The sequence below is a fragment of the Eschrichtius robustus genome, chromosome 5 (assembly GCF_028021215.1).
Source record: "Eschrichtius robustus isolate mEscRob2 chromosome 5, mEscRob2.pri, whole genome shotgun sequence".
NCBI classification, from domain to species: Eukaryota; Metazoa; Chordata; class Mammalia; order Artiodactyla; family Eschrichtiidae; genus Eschrichtius; species Eschrichtius robustus.
In genome coordinates, this window is record NC_090828.1 from 87,207,881 (window position 1) to 87,230,531 (window position 22,651).

General features: G+C 35.1%; 1 protein-coding gene across 1 annotated transcript in view; it reads right to left on the bottom strand.

The window, feature by feature from the left end:
- The window catches only part of ARHGAP15 (Rho GTPase activating protein 15), a 584,102-nt gene that overhangs the window by 276,857 nt on the left and 284,594 nt on the right, over positions 1 to 22,651 (bottom strand). The window lies entirely within an intron of this gene.

The following is a 22,651-nucleotide window of genomic DNA, read 5'->3' on the forward strand; positions in this document are numbered from 1 at the left end:
CCTTAATGCAATTACCATATCAAGCAATAAACCACAATTTGTGCTTCATATCTGAGGTTTGGTTAGTATAAAATAAAGATTCTAATTTATCATTATTCAAGTAGTTTGTCTTCTAAACCTTTGCATTCCAGCTCTTTGATGAGAAATTATGTTTTTAGCCTCTGGACATGTATTTTTCCAGACATGTCATTTGTACTTTCACATATGCAGAGGATAAAGTGAAATTAATAAAACTAGTATGTATTGTTTATATATATGTATACATGTATGTGTGTATATATATATATATATATATATATATACACACACATGTAGGGGCAGTAGATGAAATCTGGGGGAGAAAATTGGTGTGAGTAGACTCAAGAGTTTCGAATTTGACCTGAGAAGAGCCAAATACTCATAAGTACAGTCCAGCAGACACTTTGTGAGGTGTATTTCCTATACATAATGTCCATCTTTTACAATAATGTCCTATTTTATATTTTTTCTGATTTTGAAAGCAAATATGCACTTATTGTGAAAAATTTAGAAGATACAGAAAGAACAGAGAACACAACAATAAAAGAAACCAATGACAAATTTATTACTTAGAAAAACAGCAACCACTGTTGCTGTTGCTATTTTGGTGTATTTTTCTTTTATATCATATATTCATTCACATACTTAACAGTATTTAATGAGCCCTTACTTTGTTTAGAGATACATCTCTGAACAAGTAGATCAGGCCTCTGCTTTCATACTCCTTATCAAACAAGTTTTGTGGCTTGTTTTTTCTTACCCCCACTTCACATTATGCCATGCACATTCATTCTGCAATTGTTCTTTGAAAACAAATTTTTATAGTTGCATAACACATCACCATATAAATGCACAATGACTTATTTAACAAATGCCCACTGTTGGCAATTAGATTATTTCAAAATTTTCACTATACTCAAAAGCATTTTAATTTGGAGTTTCATATTGTTATTATTTTCTTTGAACAGATTTCTAGAACTGAAATTAAGTTTGGAGACTACAAATATTTTCAAGGTTCTCAGTGCTCATTTCCAAATTGCTTCACAGAAAGCTTATGTACAATACAGGTGGAATATTTGTATATACACCTGCACACACACACATATGCTTTTTTTTTAAAACTATTTTTTATTTTTTATTTTTAAAATTTATTTATTTATTTATTTTTGGCTGTGTTGGGTCTTCGTTTCTGTGCGAGGGCTTTCTCTAGTTGCGGCAAGCGGGGGCCACTCTTCATCGCGGTGCGTGGGCCTCTCACTGTCGCGGCCTCTCTTGTTGCGGAGCACAGGCTCCAGACGCGCAGGCTCAGTAGTTGTGGCTCACGGGCCTAGTTGCTCCGCAGCATGTGGGACCTTCCCAGACCAGGGCTCGAACCTGTGTCCCCTGCATTGGCAGGCAGATTCTCAACCACTGCGCCACCAGGGAAGCCCAACACATATGCTTTTATATCTACATGTTTATGTACAAGGAAGTATAGTAGTTGACAAAATTTATAAAAATGTAATATGTTTCTTTCTCTTTAATTTTATTTTTGTTTTTAAATGATGGATACGAAATACTATGATTTACTCCATCTATATGATTCAAAATGTTACAGGGAAGCATGGAGAAACAAGGCAAATAAAGCATTCTTCTCTTCCTCATTTAACCAGATGCATCATTCTGGCATTTTAATAATACGCAGATGCCTTGACCCTTTGACTTGGATTGGATGCTGGCAAAAGCAAATCTTTGCAACTTGGATCTTCCTCTATGGCCGCTCAAATCATCCTTCTTCTTGTACATCACTGTAGCTCTGAGATGGTGTTCACCATGACCTTTCTTGAAGTCTTCAAGTCTCAATCTGACACCCCTTTTTAAGGTAGGAAGTAGGCTGTTAAAACCTCTCTCCCTCTTGACTAACCCAAGCTACTAGCAAAAATTAAAGCCAGTATTAAAAATTAAGCCAGTATATAAAAATATAAAACTATGCCTCCAAACATTGAAACTATGTTGCTAGGATGATTTTCAGAGCACTAGTTCTCTGAGGCTAAAAAAGATCTAGCCAAATGCTTCCACAAAAACAAAAACAAAACATAAGTATGGTGTACCTAACAGCCAGACTTAAGAGGTCACATGGCCTTGACTATCTTGACTAGTTTATCATTATTTACATCTCAAGCTGATCACAGATCAAGTATTGCAACCATCATTCCAAAAAAATTGTTCTGTGTTGCCACATTTAGTTGCTGTGAGATGCCAAAGCAATTGAGTCTTGACTTCAAAGCAATGAGTGATGGTTCATTCCCAAAGGAGAGAAAATCATTAGGAAGGAGGGAAAAATTTTTCTTTCCTCTTAAACTATTCATCAAACAGATGTCTATCTTGATGATCTTAACTGACAAAATCTAGAGTTCCTATCTTCCAGATCTGAGGAGTCCATTTTCAACAGTTAAGAGCACTAGGAAACTTTCCAACTTTCTTTCCCATGGCCTATGATTACCAGCCCTTCAACAGGAAAATCCTTTCCCTATAGTGTTTTCTGAACACACTGCTGGTAGGCTACAAGAATCTGTGTGCAGGTCTCCAGAGCTGACTCCTTTGAGGAACTTCGTGGAAAATCAGGTCGGAACCCTAGTCATATTTAGCCTTCCTTTCTGTGCAGACAACGCCCGCTGCTCATGACAGCTATGGCTGCAGTGGTGATGTATGCTCTCTCTTGTTTAATTTTGCAGTTCCTTGATTATATGGGTACTTTAAGATTTTTCTCATTGATTATTTGTGTGCTTTAGAATGCCATGAAAATGATCTCTTCTTTAGAAAATTGACATCAGTAAATTTTTAGACCTGAAACAGTTTTGAGGCAGATTTTGAAGAGGTATTTTAGAATATTCTACTTTCTCCTTATTTCTTTTGGTTAATTTTTCTAAAATAACATATTTCACTGGTTTTCCATCGATGAGAATACAATTTTGTATACTATTGTCTTGAAATTTAACTTCCGTATCTGCTTCACATTTTAAATTTTAATTGTGCTTTATATTCTTTTAAATTAGAGTCTTCCGTTATTTTTATTTTATTAAGATTATTTTCAAAGGACTACCTCTTAGTTTAAAAGTAATTTTTGTTTTATAGTTGACTGGTTTTCTTCACTTCACCATTTTTACCTTCAGATATCTTTAGTTATATTTAGTTATTAAAAAAATGTTTCTTGAGTTAACTACAGAATTGTTTAACTTTCTTTGTAATGCTAAAAACATTTCATGCTATGCATTTGCCTCAGAATAATATTTTGGTTGCATACTATTACATTTGATATTTATTGGGCTCTTCCTTAGGACAAAAGCAATTGAAGGAAATGTTATTTTAACTAACAAGTGACTTGGGGTGTTTTGCTTAATATCTTGTTATCAATTTTGATTTTTCTTATATTTTATTATATCTTATTCATGTCATGTTTCTTTGTAATCTCTGCATTTAGGATTTTTTAAAAATTTCTTTGTGGCTCTAGTATATGATTGATAATAATAAATATTATGTGGGATATTTTTAAATAATGTGTTGAGTCTGTACTTCAGGTACAAAGTTTAATATGTATTTAGTAATCAACAATACAAATATGTGAAAAATGTTTTTACCTCCACTATAATCTTATGGACATTTATCTAGGATTAAATATGATATTTTCATACTAAATATTAGTACATATGCAGATTTCTAAACAGAAACAATTAAATAAATGACATAAGTCATTTGGAAACTTAAAGGTTAGAGTTATTTTAAATATAATTAGAAAATAACAAACATCTGAACAAGTTCATAGAGTAATCTCACTAATTTTAAAAATCAAACTACATTTTAAGCTTTTGTTTTTACTTTTTAACTCATCATCTGTTAAATCAATAAATGCTAGAGTTTAATTTTTGTTATTATATATTAATTTCTAAATCAATTTGCCTTGACATTTGTGCTTTTTCCATCTGTCAGTATGGCCCTTAAATTTTATTTTTATATACTGTACATATGCACTTATGCATTTATATCTGTATAAAGATCTCTTTATCCTTCAGAACACATGTACAAAAATCATTTAACAATATAATTATTTCTACGTATTTGCAAGTAAAACTTAAAGAAAGGTAAGAGAAAATAAAAACAAAATTGTACAAAGCTTAAAAGATACAATGTGTGCTTAAGTTACAATCTGGGCTCCAAAACTATTTGTGTTTTCTCCTCTATAAATGAATATAAAATTATTCTTATTATATAGGGTGTTTTAAAGATGAAAAATGAGAAAATACATGCTATGTGATTAGAGCAACACATGGCACATCTGTTTATATTTTTTATTAATATTGATATTAATATGTAAAAATTGACAAAAATTATTTCTCCTGTAACAGGAGAATCCTTTAACTTTTTGGAAATAAAGTTAGCCATATCACTTTATATCTTTGTTTACTTCATATCATTACCTAATGTATTTAATCTTAATACATAAGACAATGGAAAATTCAAAATTATTATTTTATTTATAATTATTCTAAAATTTTCTACAACCTCCAATTAATCTGTCACTCTGTGGTTTATATTTTTACCATTTGTTTTTAAAGTTATTCAAGTTATAGAAATCGTTAGGTTTATTTGGTCTAATAGGAGTCCCTAATATGGGTAACTGACATTTCAAGGACACTTACTCTATTCCGGGCAATGTTCTAAGCATTTTCAGGGACTAAGTGATTTAGTCCTCACTGCAAATCTATGAGGAAATGTTACCCAAGTCACAAAGATGGTCCTGGCAGGGCCAGGACCTACACCCAAGCCATCTGGGTCTAGCGCCAATGCTTTTCATCACTGCACTGCAACTGGACAACCAGGTGAGCTCCTAGCCTAATCTGTACTTAAAGTAGCACTTGCTTCCTAACAGCTGGGCTCTAGGTCATTTAACACTGTTTCTATTACTGTAAAGTGACAGATTCTCATTCCTAGGGCTAGATAGGAAACAATTCCAGCCTCTAGAAGACTGAGGAGGAACAATGACACTAGGACTCAAGCTTGTAGCATTTTGACTTATCAAATTCTTCCCTTATGAACTCTTGGTGGACCATGGCTCATGGTGCTACTTAACACTCCGTAGATAGGAGCTTGTTCTTAATATGGATGCAAAATTTCTGATAAGTTCAGTGTGAGATATAAATGTAAACTTAAGCAAAGTACTTTGCCAAAAGCATATTTAACCAGTCATTATTGTATTCATTTTGTTGAGAAAATCAAAAAAGGTATATTCTAACAATATTTCATGCATAAATTCATCATTAAATCATTTTGATAGAGAATAGTAAATATCTACTTAAAATGTGACCATAAACACTCTTTGTCAATGTAGAATTGAGAGCATCTGGCACCTCTTTCACATCAGTGCTTCAAACAGTGCAAGCAACTTCTCAAATGCGCCTGTGACACGAATGTGTGAACTGAGTGCTTGTTTCCACTACTCTAGCTTTTTAGGGTTCTTGTCAACTTTGCTTAGACCTCAAATATCAGTTCTAGCTTTTTAGAGCTTATTTGTCTTCCCTCAGTCCCCAGATACAGATCTCTCTGATCTGAGTTAATCCATTTATATTATGAACATATTATAATACAGGGACATTAAGAATGTCCCTCTATAATTGGAATGTAACAAATACATTGAGAGGAATATTGCTCTGTGTAACTTGTTTCTTCACTGGTTTTCAGAGTTGACTGGCTGATCTATCTGGTTGGGCCTGGGTCCCTTTCCTTTATTACCATTCTATCTAAAGTCATTTCCTTTCTTTCTATTCAGTGGAAGAAAAGCAGAATTTAATAGTCAATGAAGAGCTTTACTCCGCTGTTAGAACCGCCAAATGAACAAGCAAATAAACAAATATAGAACGGTTGCTGGTTAGGCTGTTTTCCCAGACAAATAAAGCACATGTCTGGTTGTTTTAAATATCAGATTCTGATTTTATCCCAATATTTTTCCTAAGATATTGAAAGAGTAAAATTATCTGTATATGATTCACCCCTGACTTACAATGACCTTGGCCCAATAGTGAAAGACTAGTGAAAGACTGGGTAGGAAAAAAGAACTCTAATTCCTGACTTTCTTGACAAGCCCTTAAAATAGCAGTTTCTTTAGTGTTTGAGCCTGAAGTCTAGGTTATCAATTACTAACAAATAAGAGGCCTCAGGGCCTCTCAATGACAGTGATTACAAAGGAAGGCTTCTGGAACACTCTTTCCACCCAACTTCGAAAGGATCAATTTGTTCCTTTTCTGTTTATTCCCAGTCAGAATGCTGATAAGTAATTTCAGTTAAAGTCCTGCAACTTCACTGCACTTTGTAATTCCATATTATACTGCCAAAGCTTAACCCCCTCAGCATGACCATCCAAGTTATATAATTATACCAGTTAGCTGAGTTTTCTGCTGTCTTCTGAAGTAAGGCAAATGCACTGAAGCACGTGTTCTATCAGATGTGGCAAGAGGTGTCTGTCTCCAGAAACAAAGAAATTGACTCCTATCTTCATCATCTCTTTTATGATTGAGTAAATTTGTTTTCACTAAGTAAGCTAATATATCTATGTTAATTCTGAATCAAGACTTTTATAAATGGAAACAAAAGAGGACAATGTCTGACTAAGTTCAGACTGACTACAGTTCAATCTTCTGTAAGTCATTCCATATGCTTTTCCCCCCATAAATCCCAAAGAATTTTTGAAAATATGTTAATCTAAGAGACTTCAATCATCTATCTCTAAGGTAACCTTTCCTGAACCAAATTAGGAAGACTCTTCAAAATACTATGGATGAAAATTAAATATGTGTACCAATGTTAGTATTAACATTTATTGAGTTCTTACTTTATGCCAAGCACTGCTACAAACACCACACACATAATCTAATTTATGCTTCCAAACAACATAGGTACTATCATTATTGACATTTTCAAGATTGTAAAACAGAATATAAGTGAGTTTTACAAGTTTATAGAGATAGTAAGCAGCAGAAACCTTCAGCCTCATTCCCAAACCCAGAATCCTCATGGAACAATGGTTATGGCTCCAGGCTGTGGATTCAGAATGTTTAGTTTTGAATTCTAACTGCCACTTTTCAGCTGTGTAACCTTGGGCATATTGACTAACCTTTCAGTGCCTCACTTACCCACTAGGTAAAATGGGGATGATGATAATACCATTGTACCTCATAGTTTTACTGACAGAATTAATGAGAGAGAACATGTACACTGCTTAAAACGGGGCCTACAGCCCGGTAAGCACTCCCAAACAATACCTATTTCTATACCATACTTCTGTAGCATGGGGGACATGAAAGCTTCATTCTTACAGTACTGTTCATAAATTTGGCATAGGGATGGTCCTTGAGTGATCATCTAATGATGATCTTCCTACCAAATATTTTTATAATGGGAAATCTTATGTTTATTTAAAATTCTACCATATTGTCCCAATGTTTTCTTGTGATAGTCACTTAGTTATTTATTAAGATAGGAAGAAATGATACAAGATTAGAAATACACAGAACCTCTGTGAGAGGACTAACTGCATCTCTTTTTAGGTTTTCCCTCCTACTCTCTCATGGTCATACGAGCCCTCTCATTTTAGATTGCTAGGGCATTGAGAAAAACCATCCAAAGGGGTCACAGCTGGGGACTTCTCCTACAAGGGTGCACCTCAGCACACAGAATGTTGCACATGCATCTTTTACAAACTTATCCTTAAACTGTTTATCTGGCACATCGACAGGCAGCTGGTGGAACAAATAGGAAATCCGGGGAAGCACATTCATTTTTAAAGTGTTAATGCGCCCAATCCAAGAGACAGTAATGTGCTTCCATCCGTTAAGATCCCCTTTAATGTTTCGAATTGGAGGGCCATCATTTAAATGAAATGTGTTATCCAACCTGGAAGGTATTCCACACCCTAAATATTTAATTGATTTCTCCATCAGGGGAAGATGAGCCTATACAATAAGCAGATCCTATCTATATCTAAGTGTCTGATTAATAGTGTCTCTAATTTAGGGTAATTCAGGAGTTTACAACTTATAAAATGGCTATTTATTCCACATTCCTCCCAAAGTACCAAGAGAATTGTGTCTGGATTAATTGCAAACAGCAGACAATCCTCTGTGTATAATGAAAACTCAGCGTCAGCATCATCCAGCCATGCACCTATAATTTGAGATCTCATCTGAATATTTTTCACACGGGGCTTCACATCCAAAGTAAATTGAAGTGGCAAAGGAGGAAAGTTCTAATTGTTGCATCTCCCTATTAAAAAAGTTTAACAACTCTAGCTCATTCCTGCAGATTTTTACTTAGTTGGGTCTTAGCTAACTGAGTGAGGAAGATAAATCAAGCTACTTGCAGATTTTCCTAATGGTGCAAAGTTTGGCACCCTGAGGACTATGGAAATGTCTATTACTACACTTGTAAAGGAGAGAAGTGGAACAAGACTGTGGGTGGCTGGATCCATATGAGTGATTTATTACCCCTGAATCCACTTAGTCATTTCCGGATAAGCACTTAAGTGCCAAAGGTTATGGTCATTTTCAGTTTAAGAAAAGAACAGGGTACATCTTAACATACAAAACAGATATATTATTTGTAGAAATTGTCATTTTTTTTTCTGAGTTTACTAGCAAATTGGAAAATTTGAGTTTATACGTTTAAATGTATCCTTGAACTTTACCTAAATATGTTTAATTCTGATTTTATGAGGTCCTTTCAATTCCACTTAGTTTTAGAAAAAAAGGTGTGTTCTGTTAAATTTTATTTTGGGATCTGATGCCTGAAACAAAAGAAATTAAAAATTTAGTGGCATGTCAGGACTATAATTTGTTGATGTTAAATTTACCTTTTCTGTGGCAGTTTTTCTCTGTATTCTGGAAGAGCTACTTTGTAAATAGCTTAATTTTTGTTTAAATACAAATTAGAATCAATTTTCTGGGGAAAAATAATCAGTATAGCTCCTGTTCTCCACAACAAAGAAAATCCATTTGTAGACATATTCTGGAAATTTAAATCCCTCAATGCTCTTTTGAGCAAGTCCGAGGAGATTTGAAGACTGACATTTTGTACTTTGCTATTCCCACGAGGCATATGTATGATCATCTTTACTGAGGTTTGTTCCAATCCCTGCTGAATTAATATGCATTTTCGTTAACTAATCTTGAAACAACAGGAATAAAGTTTATCCAGGTCTTTTATACCTCAGAGAACAAAACAAATACTACAAATCTTTAGAGAGAAAGGATATACAAAGGGCTTGAGGTGAATATTTCAAAGCAAATACTCTTTAAATGATGTGCAAATTATTTCAGCTCTTGAGCATGATTTATGAAAGGGGATTAGCCCACTGAAATAAGAACCAAGTTTAAACTGTTGGGTTTCAAAGTCAAAGATGAGAAGTGGTTACAAGAAAAGGAAGGAGAAAGGCGATAATAATTTAGAGGAGGGATTTGTTTTAGTTTTTCCTCTAAACTGACTCACCTTAAATTAAGTGTCACCAATTGTTGTACTTAACTGCAGTAGAAAATATTGCGTTTCTCCTCTAATTTTCTCTAAAGTTAAGATTGTAATAATTAAGAAACGATACTGGAATATTTCAGCAAAAAGGTCTCTACTTGCCATGTAAAAAATATAATCACAAACTGTGTTAAACAAAACTATTCAAGCTGAAAAGGATAACTTCTGAGAGTCTTGAGTGAGAGAACATTTTTTTCAATTCACAAGTCACATCTATAATAACACAACATAATACATTCTAATATTCCAATATGCTCTTCAAGTAATAGTTAAAAGCTTCTCCTAAGACTTATGAAAATGATTGCTTTTATGTAATTGTTAAGAGTATTAAGTGAGCTCACTTCTTATGATTCTGTAATGACCCGCTATTGCTATTCTGGAAGGTAAAGGAAATTTTAATGATTCCACTTGCATGTGATTAATATCTAATGCTTCTTGACTAAAATTCAGGATTTTTTTCAATAAAAATGAGTTAAGCAAAAATTGTATGGGTTCTCAGTCAAACCCTTCGGTGAAATCAGTTATGCCCAATTTAAAAATAAGGCATGGAACCTCAATAACAAACCTAGGTACTGACGAGGAAAAATAAAAAAGATTAATTATTCTTACGTAAGCCGTCCTGGAGTAATAAAACTAAGTGAAGTGTATCCAGGCACTACTAAAATTTTGAGGATACTCTTTCAATCTGTCTCATTACTATCCAACAAGTTTTTAAAAGACTGGGCATTTAGGGGCAAATTTGTGAGAAAGATTCTTACTTAGAAAAGATTACCATTTGCCCAGCTCAGTTTGCATTTCCTAGAATAAATAAAGGTGGATCTGAGAAAATGATGCTTTATTTCCGAGATAGTTATTATTACCTCTTCCTGGTGAATGAAATTTCATACTACTAGAAGGAGCAATCAGACTTTATTTGGAATCTATCCTTTACTTTTTGATCATTAAATTGTGAGCCTACTTATTTTTTTAGCAATTTTTCTAAACTGCTTCACTAACGTGCAAGCTGGTAGGCCTTGATTGTTTTGGCAGGCACAACAGATAAACTTACTCTATGAGTAAAACAGCTATGTCGTGGCTCATTCAGAATTATGACATATAACCTGAAAGGCCAATGAGAAATGAATTCAGGTACCCAAGAACAACATTAAAATAAAAGACATTTAAGCCATAAAATACTGTAATTCTTGCATTTGGAGAAGAAAAATAACAAAAAGAAGGCTAAGTATGAGATTGTGTGTTCCTATAAGAGTCAAATGGAAAATAAGAGGTAAATAGCCTTTCAGATGGACTTTGCACATGAGCACATCCAGGGAATTCGTGAATCACTTCCAAGGAATTGTTTGGAGCTTTGGTTTCTTGGCTGTTTGTCTTGGTGAGGGTAGTTTATTCTTGGCTAAATTTTCATTATTGTTGTTGTTGTTTGGCTAGAGCTGTTGACTTTTTGACATGGATAATTCAGAGTTCATGACTTGGGTGTCTGCACAGGCAAAAGCTGCAAGGAAAGTGTAAGTCGGTTCTGTCTCAGTTAGTCTGCAATTAGGGGTTGGAAGGGGTTGGTGAGATGAAATAAGTACTCACCATCCAAAATCAGTGCCATGGCATGGCCAACATGATAATAACCACGTGTAGGGTTATTTTACATAAAGGCAGACCAGATAGCTCTTCTACATAAGTAGGTCTTGTCAAAGTCTCAGGGGCCACTCTCTGGCTCAAGACTTCCAAAAACGTACTTAGAGAAATTATTTTTGTCATGTGGGAGCGTCCTTCTCAAACTTTAATATGCATATAAATCATCTGTTAAAACAGAGATTCTGTTTAGTAGGGTTGGGATGGGGTTCCGGATTCTGTATTTACTGATAAGCTCCCAAGTGATATTGTTGCTGCTGACCCACAGACCATACTTTAAGTACAAGAATCTAGCAACATCCTAAAAGAATGACATAGGATGCCAGTTCTGTTGAACTCCTAGGCATCCTGATGTTTCTTTTATCCTAACCACAGAAGCAATGGGTATTTGGGAACTGCCAAGAATTTTTCCAATACATATTAAGAAAACCTGTCAATATCCCCTCAGAAATCTCTGGAATTTTCTCCCTTCTCCACTCTAATTACCTAGTTTCAGCCTGTATTACATTACTTGGTCCACTGTAATAGTTTCCTGATGTATCTCCTTATCTCTGATTTCTCACTTTTTTTGTGCTACCTGTCTCTTTGTCATTCTCCACATTTCTGCCAAAATTATCACTCTGAATATCAGATCTGTAAATGTCTCCTGCCTGCCTGCATAAAAGTCTGTCACTAGGCACTCATTACTTATAGTATAAATCAAATTTTCTTAGCATTCTGTGCAAGACTCTTTGCCAATGTTTCCTGCTCATTTCCAATCTGATCTCCAGTTGTTGCCCTAATGTTTTGTGTATTATGGGCTAGCCAGTCTAGGGTGTTCTCCAAACATGTTATGCCCTAATAGTTCTTTCTTTCCTATCTTAAAACGTACCCATTTTCTTCTCTGCCATTCCTGTCTTCTCAACCTGAAAAACTCCCAGCATTTCATAGCAGTATTAAACTCCAGGTAACTTATATTTTCCTTTGTTGCCTTCCTTTCCCTGGTTCTCTCCACACCCCCATCTCCTACCTGTATTTCCAGGGATGACTTCCTAAAAATATTACCTACACTCAAATCTTTGTCTCAGGGACTGTCTCTGGAGGAATCCAAACTAAAACACCCATCAACAGGTCAGTGCCTCACATTTCAACCTTTCCCTTCATTTCTCATACATAAAATTCAAAATTGTTTTCTTTTTTTCAACTCACTCACTCTGTCATTTATTTACTCACTCAGTCAGACATTTAATATTGAACACCAATATATTTCAGACTCTGCCCTTAGGTAGCGGGAATGAGGAGGAGTAATCATCAGAAGGTCATGATTTATACCCTCAGGCACTTGCAGTCTAATGGAACAGGGAGATCCTGGCTTCAGCGGATGACAGAAACCTTGGTCAGCTAGGGTTGCCCCTCCCACATATCAACCCCCTTCATTCAGATAGAGTGGGCCTAGGAGGAATCCTGGAATGCTTACCAGTCTGTCAATAGAGTGTGCTTTGGTGAGACCAGATCTTAAGCATCTTTCACTTTACTCTTTATAAGTGGCTCTGTATTCATGTGGGTTTGATAGTTTTACTTTAGTCAAAAAAAGCTATCTCTTTATCACCAGATGTGTTATGACATTTGGCTTGGTTCTAATATACATATATATATGTATACACACACATATATAAAACATTAAAATTAAACAATATCTTTCCTTGTTTTTAAGTGAAACTTTAAGTGATAACTTTCTGTCAAAATTCTACCATTGCATCATTTTGCTCTTTTATGCAAGAATGAAAAGGCAACTGAACACTTCGTGACATTTAATCTCTAGAGATTGCCATAACATCAGGCTCACACTCAGGAATGGAAAACCAAGGGTTTATTCCCCATAACACTCGGAATCCCTTAATAAAACAGAGATAAAAGTGTACATAATGCTATGAGTCAATAGAATAATGAAGATATTAAAAAATTAAGCCTTTGATAAATTATGCATTTGTTTGATCTGATTTTGCCAACTGTTCAAATCAGTGGCAAAGTGCATTCCTGCTATATTTCTAAAGAGAAAATTTGATGAACTTATAGTAGACAAATGTCAGATTATTTTACTCAGAGTACACCCATTTAGAAATCATTATCTAATATTTATATTGTAATATAAATCTACATAGTTCTTGGATATATTTTAGATCTAGTATATACATTATCCTTAGATCTAATATATTATTATCTCCTTAGATCATATAATATTGTATATATGCTTTATATTTACATAAAAATTATCCACTGTATTTATCTGAAAAGTCAGTTTCTGGAAACTTAAGAAACTTGTCCAAATCTTATAGTTAGCTTATCTTGGAGGTAAGAATTGTACTTAAAATACCCAATTCTTAGACACAAATTTCTGACACAATCCCATACAACCTTTTGAAGAAGGTGCATACAACACTTTTCTAACTTTTGTATGGATTTTTATAAAATTACTGGATTTTTATAAATATGCTGACCTTAAAGAAAACTATTCTCAGAGTCTTCTAAAAATTATCAAAACTACTATCTTTTCTGTACATTATAGAGTGTCTTCTTTTTTCTCGCCTCCAATACAGCCTTGAAAATTCTAAGTCAGAGCCCACAGAACAGCATCAAGGATAATTATGAACCAGAGTGATTCTCTCAAATAAAATAGAAGGTTATTGTAAATAGTGCCAACCCAGATGTCCATCAACAGATGAATGGATGAAGAAGATGTGGCACATATATACAATGGAATATTACTCAGCCATAAAAAGAAACGAAATTGAGTTATTAGTAGTGAGGTGGATGGACCTAGAGTCTTGCCACACAGAGTGAAGTAAGTCAGAAAGAGAAAAACAAATACCGTATGCTAACACATATATATGGAATCTAAAAAAAAAAATGTACTGATGAACCTAGTTGCAGGGCAGGAATAAAGACGTAGACATAGAGAATGGACTTGATGACATGGGGTGGGAGGGCGAAGCTGGGGAGCTGGGGACAAGTGAGAGTAGCATCGACATATATACACTACTGAATGTAAAACAGATAGCTAGTGGGAAGCAGCAGCATAGCACAGGGAGATCGGCTTGGTGGTTTGCGATGACCTAGAGGCGTGGGATAGGGAGGATGAGAGGCAGGCTCAAGAGGGAGGGGATATGGGGACATGTGCATGCATATGGCTGATTCGCTTTGTTGTGCAACAGAAACTAACACGGTATTGTGAAGCAATTATACTCCAATAAAGATCTATTTAAAAAAAATACAAGGCTAGAATGCATGATAGAAAGATATTGAGAGGACAGTAACTTTAAGCAAAGGGATTAGGATTTTCTCTTTTCTCTCCCCCAAATCTTAGTCGCTTTTATCCTCATTGAACGATAAAACACTTACTTATACATGATTTTGCTAGGTACAGTACATGAGACCTGCAAAAATATACCATTGCTTTGAGATTTACAGTTCTAAGAGAAAACTAAGAGAGACATACAAATAGTGACCTTAAAATACCAAACCAGTACACGTAGTCAGGATGAAGAAATAATCCATTATTGTTCCTAAAAATGTTTCAGCAATTTTATCTTCATTTTTAGCACAGAATGAGAAGTACATTGATAATGGCCATTTGAATATCCTCATCCATTCATACACTAATTTAACACTGCACATTTTTGAGTACTCTCAAATATCATCAAGCCACTCTGCTAGTTGCAGATAAAGGTAAACTAGAGTTCTCTTTAGAGTCTGGCACTCTAGTGGACAGACAAACAGACATGGATAATTAGCTTGTTGTAACACACTTTGGCTATTGCAATGGTAGAGATATGCACTGAATATTAAGGATCTCCTAACTCACCACAGAGGTTTGGGAAAGCTTTTTGGAGGAGGTGTGGCTTGAGCTGAGTCGAACAGGATGTTAATTTAGCAAAGAGAAGACACTGATTTAAATATAAACATCAGCACAGAGTAGCGTGCATCAGGCATTATAACTGTCATTTTCCTGGAACGTAAATCATGGGTCAGAGAGAGGTGGGAAAAAACTGGAGAAGGGGACTCAGTGATAGTTTTCTATTGAGGAACTTGGATTTGAGCCATTCCAATGCAGTAATTTGATTAGAAATTGTTCTTAACCTTTGACTTCAGCTTGGAGGTCACCACCTCTGACGGCACTATCCCAGTCCTACATTTTGTATTCAGCCATTGCATCTCCTATTTTACCTCTATTTTTTTAGGCCAATTGATTGTGTATAAAAAAGGGTATATTTACATTACTGAAATTGGGTAGCAGGAGTATTTAGGTTCTATTTAAATAATCAGAGAAAGATGAATTGGCAGACTGATTTACCATTCTCCAGGCATTCATAAGCCATTTCTTGAAGGAAGCTAAGAGTCCTAATGTTATAGATCACATTTTATTGCATTTTGATGCAAAGAGCTGGTATTTTTGGATACAACTCATACTTTGGGAGGAAAGCAATACCTGATTTTCCTTACATGGATGTGGGCTTTACTATGAGTAACGAGAAATAAACTTATTTTCCAAGAAAATCTCATTGATTATACATGTTTACAGTTGAATGTTTTCCCTAAGCATACTTTTGGGCCTATCTGGGACACCCAAATAAATGCATTAAAAATCAAATTATTTTTTTTTTAGGATTTTGAAGAAAAGTAGCATTATTCCTACACTCCAGAAACAAAAAGGAGTATACCAAATAAATTCTGTATACAGAAAGAGTTGATCATTTGCATTCAAAAGAATGTTTTTTTCTGCACAGGGATTCACTGTAAGAATGCGTTAAATATCATGTTTAGCTAAGATACTTTAAACTTGATAAGACACCGGTGAACAAATATCATATACCTAACTTTACAAGAAAATATTAATATATGCCCATTCTAGGGTCATGGAATAAAGAGAGGAGAAACTTTCAGAGGAGATCAAAGGACATTGTTTTCTATTGTTTACAATCACAGTAGTGTATTAATGCTAAGGAAATATTGCTGGAGAGTTACAGCAAACAGCCCTCTGGATCTGGCTTATTATTGAAAGAAAGATGCCATCTGACCTAATGAAATCAGAAATTGATTAAATGCAGTTCATCTAAGGGGAAATATGGTCAGGGAGTTACTGCCAGGGTCAAGAGGAGATGGGGTGATCTAGTGCTTGAGTGCTGATAGGGTTAGATAGACTTTCAGAGTAGCTGATGCTACAAGATACATGACAATGGACACCGACAGGTCAGAGAGCGAGATCAACCCCTTAGATGGGAAGGAAGAGATTAATCAGGACATCCTTTGCTCAGCTTATAACTAAGTCCTCTTATCCAATGATTCACGGAGAACTGAATGTTTTGAAGAGACTGTAATCTATGGGTCCCAGGAAAGCTGAATTGCTGCTAACTGTCTTGGAAACACATGTCAGAACAATTGCTGTGGTCACACAGTGCCTCGGTGAAGCCCTGGAACCTTCGTGAATAATACTGTTTTGACAAAGTAATTCAGATGTCTGATTATCAAGTGTGCATCTAATCTTTACTGTTTGTTTGTTTGTTTGTTTGTTTTTCTCATAATGTTTAAATCTTCCAGCTTTGGCAATGTAAATTTTCTTTTAAAACTTTTCATTTTTTTCTTCACCAAACTGGAATATTTTGAAATAAAGAACTCCCTTAACCTGTGGGAAACAATCAAGAAGAGAGCTGACACTCACCATTCCTTAGATATTGTCTGTCTTAACTGTCAACTACGAACTGGCATTTTCTATTGGCACTTGCCATCTACCTCTACAAGGATTAAATCATGTGCTGCTGCAGCTGCTGACTTTCAACACCCCCTGAAAGGAGTTCAGGTGGAGAGCAAAAATGAGGCACTCTGTGCTCTGGGAAAAACTGGCAGAACAGGTCTTCAGATAGTTAGATATTTTCAGGAGCCAATTTTATGAGCCCAATTCTTGTATCTCTTCATATCTGGAAAAGTGCTAAAATCCTTCATGGTGACCTCTGCTCCTTATGACTAGCAGTAACCTGCACGAGACTAGCAGAAACCTTCTGTAAAAAATATGTGCTTGATTGCATGTATTCCCCTTCACCAAAATCACATATATACTGACCTTGCCCCCTGCCTCTGTGGAGCAGTTGCTCAGAGCTCTCTGGGATGCTGTCTCCCGGGCTGCAGTCCTCATTTTGCCCCAAATAAAACTCTCACATTGTGCGGTTTTTTTTAAGTCAACATAACTATAGTAAAACAAGTTTATTTTTATTTTCACACTTTAGTTCAATAGTTTATTTTTCTCAGGTGGATATTGAATGAAACTGGTACCAGGGTACCAATATTGATTTTAGTGGGAAAAAAAAGAATCAGATAATTGACCACCTTATCTGAATCTGGATCTTTCTGACAAAACGTTTACCCATAATATTCTACACAACTATTATGATTTTTTGTGTGTGTGTCCAGGTAAGAGCTTTTCTGTTTCTTCAGAGCTAGATATAATTTCTTTGTGCAATTTTAATATTGTTTTCATTTTCTTGGCAGATGGCTTATTCATCTTACTATTTTCATGCATTGGCAAGATTAGGCTGTTTTATACAAAATTCTTAATAAGAAGAAACTTTAACATATGTATTTATATGACTCTCCAGAACAGGCCTCACAATATGTTTTGAACAATTGCTAATTACATATTTATCCAGGAAACTAGTATGACTTTTCCATTTTGGATAATAATAAACATTTTAATAAATTTTCTTAATTATATAGTTACCAGAAAGGTCACAACAGTCACGAGAAAAAATATATTGGCTTTTGGAGAAAAAGTAGGAAAACAATGATTTGTCAATGTTTTATATTTAAAGAGGTCTTAATGTAACTCATACTCAGAAAATTTGACTTTTCTTTTAAAATTTTCAAATTACAATTAGAAAATGTATATATTCTGTTATTGAATTGTGAACATGAGTAATGCCTAATCGTGTGTGTGTGTGTGTGTGTGTGTGTGTGTGTACTCCAGTTTTTAATTGTGAAACTTTCAAACATACAGAAAACAACAGCATCATGATCACTCCTATAGATACCACCTAGATTCAACGAATGTTAACATTTGGGACAATGCCAGACCAATCTCTCACTACATACATGTCTTACAAAGAACATCTGTCCTTGCTGCAGAAACTTCCTCTCCAGTCCTTCATGCTCTCCTTTTCTGACTATTTCTTCTGGCTTGGTGGCCTCGCATTCCCTCCTTGCCATCACTGGGGATTTTCAGGGTCCAGGAATCTCCTGGCCAAAGCCATTCTGAGAATCCTGATTGCATTGGTGGAGTTGGTGCAAGGGTGGGGGGAGGAGAAAAAGGGAAACCAGATGGAAAGCAATGCTAATGGAAAGGCAGAGCTCCTAGGACAGAGGTGCAACAAACTCAGAATGAACTGTTCCCTAGAAACAACATTCAAAATGATTGCATAAGATTCACGTGTGCTTTTGTGGCTAGTACATGGTTTCCTTACGAAAACGTGTTGAGGTCTAAGCAACCAGTTTACAATTGGATTTTGAGAACTTAGTCTACCTACAGTTGTGGATGGCCAGTATTATAATTATTTAGATTAGCACAAAAATTAACTGTTTTCTCTATCACACTTGTTTTCACTTGGCATGACCATTATTACTTTGCAGGCAAATTTTTAAACAAAAATATCACTAAAGTTTCACAAGCATTTTCATTTCCTGCACTGTATAAATATCTCAATCCAATTTTTCCATTCTTATCTTTATTCCTGTAGCCTTATACATACATTCTTGTACATACATACATTGTTACATACATCACTAAGGAGCTGTGGAATTAGGAAATCCATATCTAAAATACTTTTAGGATTTCACCCAGAACACATTTGGTTTTTATGACGCTTTCATCAAAAGACAGTTAACAGGAAACCCATTTCCTTTCAGTTCTATTACTTTTGATTTTATTCTTCTAACTTATGTTCATTTTGGGGTGCTTATTTATAATGCTAGGTATCAATTTTGTATAAACTTATTCAAGATTTCCATACATGGATTTTACAGCTTAGCAATTGATCAGCATGAGATATACTACTCCTAAAGTATAATCTAAATACAAAAATAATTTTTAAAAGTTTAAAGTACAGATGTGTGGAGCCAAGAATTTTAGTGGTGTGCCTTCAGATATATCTATTAATGAAAAATAATAAATACATGAATGAGGGAATAAACTAGGGGTATGGCTAAAGCACTGGTGAAATGGCTAGATGCTGAATCCTTTCCATCAACTGGAATTTCTTAATGAACTGCTCTTCTGGGCATAAAAGAATCAAGAGTATTTCTTGGCTCCCTTGTGCTAGCTCCTGGTGTGCTGCTCCCAAGTATGCCCTGGCTGCCATTTTCACCTAGGGAGTCGCCAGGGGAAAGACCAGCTGCTCATATTTAGATTTTTGCAGCCATAACTCCCATACCCAGTTCTGGCTCCTTTCCCCTATTTTCTCTACACTCAGAGAGAGGATGTCAAGTATATATGCCTTGCTCCAGTCTTCTATCAGACACCACCCTTGGCTCGTGCCCTAGTTTGGTGCCATCTGCTTGGGGACATAGAGGGTAATAATAAGAGCTCCTACTTATTGAGTGCCTGCTGTGAGCTAAGTATTTACATATCTAATTTCACATTCTCACTTGATCCTGCAAGGACAGTATTAGATCCATTTTTATAGATCTAGAAAGTAAAGCTCAGAAAAGCTGAGAAAGCTCTCCAAGGTTTCTTGGATTTATATTTGAGCTTTTCCTCTTTACCATCAGTGGAAGACACTTCTCTTTCCTCGGAAAAATATGTTAGCATTTTCTTTGACTGACTCTCCACTTTCCATAACAGCCCTCCCTGGAGAGCTGCTCTCCCACTCTCATCCCATGCTGGTGTCCTAAATTTCCCACAGTGATTTGGCCCTTACATTGAATTTTCTGGCTTCTTGTCTGTTAGACTCAACTGATATCTTAAAATATCTGATTAGTACTTAATAGTGTTGGCAGGTTAGAATCATATTTTTAAAAGGAAAGTATATTTAAGCACTTAACTTTCTGATTCACTCACTGAAAGTACATATTTTTTTTCCCATGTTATACAGAGAAACTGGACAATGAAATGACCACCTGTTAGCTGCTAATGATGTTCACATGCCTTTAAAAAAAGTAATTCTGGCTTTATCTGTCTACAATCTTGGCGACAAAACTCGTGGGAACATCAAGGGCACAGGAAGCCAAAGGCAGCAAACTGACAATAAAGTTTGTTCTTAGACTGCTAATAAGGAAGGAGATACTGTGACTCTCTAACTCCACATAATTATTTAATCTCAAGAGGGTGACATAAAACCGAATGCATGCTTTAAAAACCTAAGTTTGGGTGTTCAAATCTGGGACTGAGATCAGAGGGGTTTCACAGAGCCTATTTCCTACTTGAAAAAGTATTTCAAAAAGCATCAAATATAAAATATGCCAATCACTATTTTAAATGCATAGCTGATTTGATATTGTGTGGGTGGGTCAATAATTATGCCTTTCAAATGAAAATGAATATGTAAGTACCGACTGAACTTCATTCAAAGTATTAGACGGATATTAACTGTATCCTACGTTGCAAAAAATACACTAGTCCTAAAAAAGGCTTACAACTATAAATATCCACCAAAATACAGAAAAGAAGCATTTTCTAAAATTAGGGCTAGCAGTAAAGATTAAATGACCCTTTTAGTTTAACAGTGAAATCAAAGTCCAAAGGCAACATCTGGTTTTAATTCTTTTGTTAATATGTTTTTGGGTCCCTATTTAAGTTTATTGATTTATATGGATCTCATCTTTAATGTAATATTTCCATCCAAGTCCAAGGTTGAAATAAACTAAGTTTACCTTTTATTTGTTCACTTCACTATGTGTGATGGTTAAAAGCACAGACTCTAATATCGGTTTGCTTGGGTTTGAAACTTGTCTCCATAACTTGTTTTTGTACAAGTTGCTTTAATTTTCTGTGCCTCAGTTTCCTCATCTATAAAATAGGGTTAGTAATGGTACCTATGTCATTGGGTTAGTAGGAGGATTAAGAAAATCAACATAAGACAAGCACTTAGAACAATGCCTGAATAGTAAGTATTCAGTATTTGCTAGCTATCATTACTTTTTAACTGCAAAGAAAAAGGTGAACATGAGGTCTTTATACAGTTAAATACATTTTGAAATGAATAGAATGAATCATATGTCTCTTTCCTTGTCTTTAGACAGGATCGAATTTAAGCCCAAAATAGACAAATAATTGCCTTTCCCAGTTAAAAATAAATTCTAAAGAGAAGCGGCTGGTATTCTACCTGTAGGAATTTTTTTCCCCAGTATGGTCTGAAAACATTTCAAGTGACTATTGCTGAATAAAAAATCCATTTACCTCAATGTTTCTCACACACACTTTGATAAACCTTTATTTTCTCCTGAGCTTTAGGCTTCAGAAATGTGCCAAGGTCTCCTCCAAACCAGCAATGATATCTGAGATTCCAGAGCTCCTGCTCATTGCCTCATGCATCCTTTTATATCCACTACAAATGCTTATGTAGTTAACATGAATTATGTACTCACAGCGGAATTCTAATTCTAAAATCTTATGTCTGATCCCATACGAAGTCAAGAGGGACAATGACCAGGAATTAAAGAGAAATCTTCAAATGAGATAACTTCAAACTGTACCATCATATGGAAAACTTTTTAAAATGGCATTGTTTATTTTCCACACATAATTTGGAAAGCACCATACAGTCCAAGACATTAACATGGATAATTTTAAGCTCTAACTTAACGCAACTGGCTAACTAAATATGTACCTAACAGTTGCTGAAATTATGGTATGGTTCTTTGAATAATGACAGTTTTGAAAGGGTGCTCCTACTCAAAGTTGTCATGCTGTTTCTAGATTTGGGTTCCTAATAATTTAGATTTGGAAGATATAGTATCACATATAAAGAGTTTCCCTCTTTCTTGTCATGTGGGTGAATGTACATGTATATTTATGTATACATATGTATAATATTCTCTAATGCACACAAATATGTGTATATACACATATGGTCATCTGGCATATTTACTCATATACATATGTAGATAAGGAGATATTCCATAATCAGCCTTTCTCTACTTATTGAGTTCTCCTTAAGTTCAAAAAGCTAGGATATAACTACACTGATCTTTGGTCAGAGGGAAATTACAGAAAAAATGGTGATTCAGAAGATTCAGTGCAGGTAGACAGATGATGCAAAAAAGGTATTATAATTTACAAGACTTTGGGAAATTGTTTTTCTCTAATTCCAGAGATATCTACTTGTTCTTTCAGGAAGTTGAGACTCATGTCAACTCTGTGAGATATGCACGACACTTTTTCATAACCCCCTTTATTGAGGAATAATCAGGGTGAAAAAGGTTAAGAGATATGCTCAAG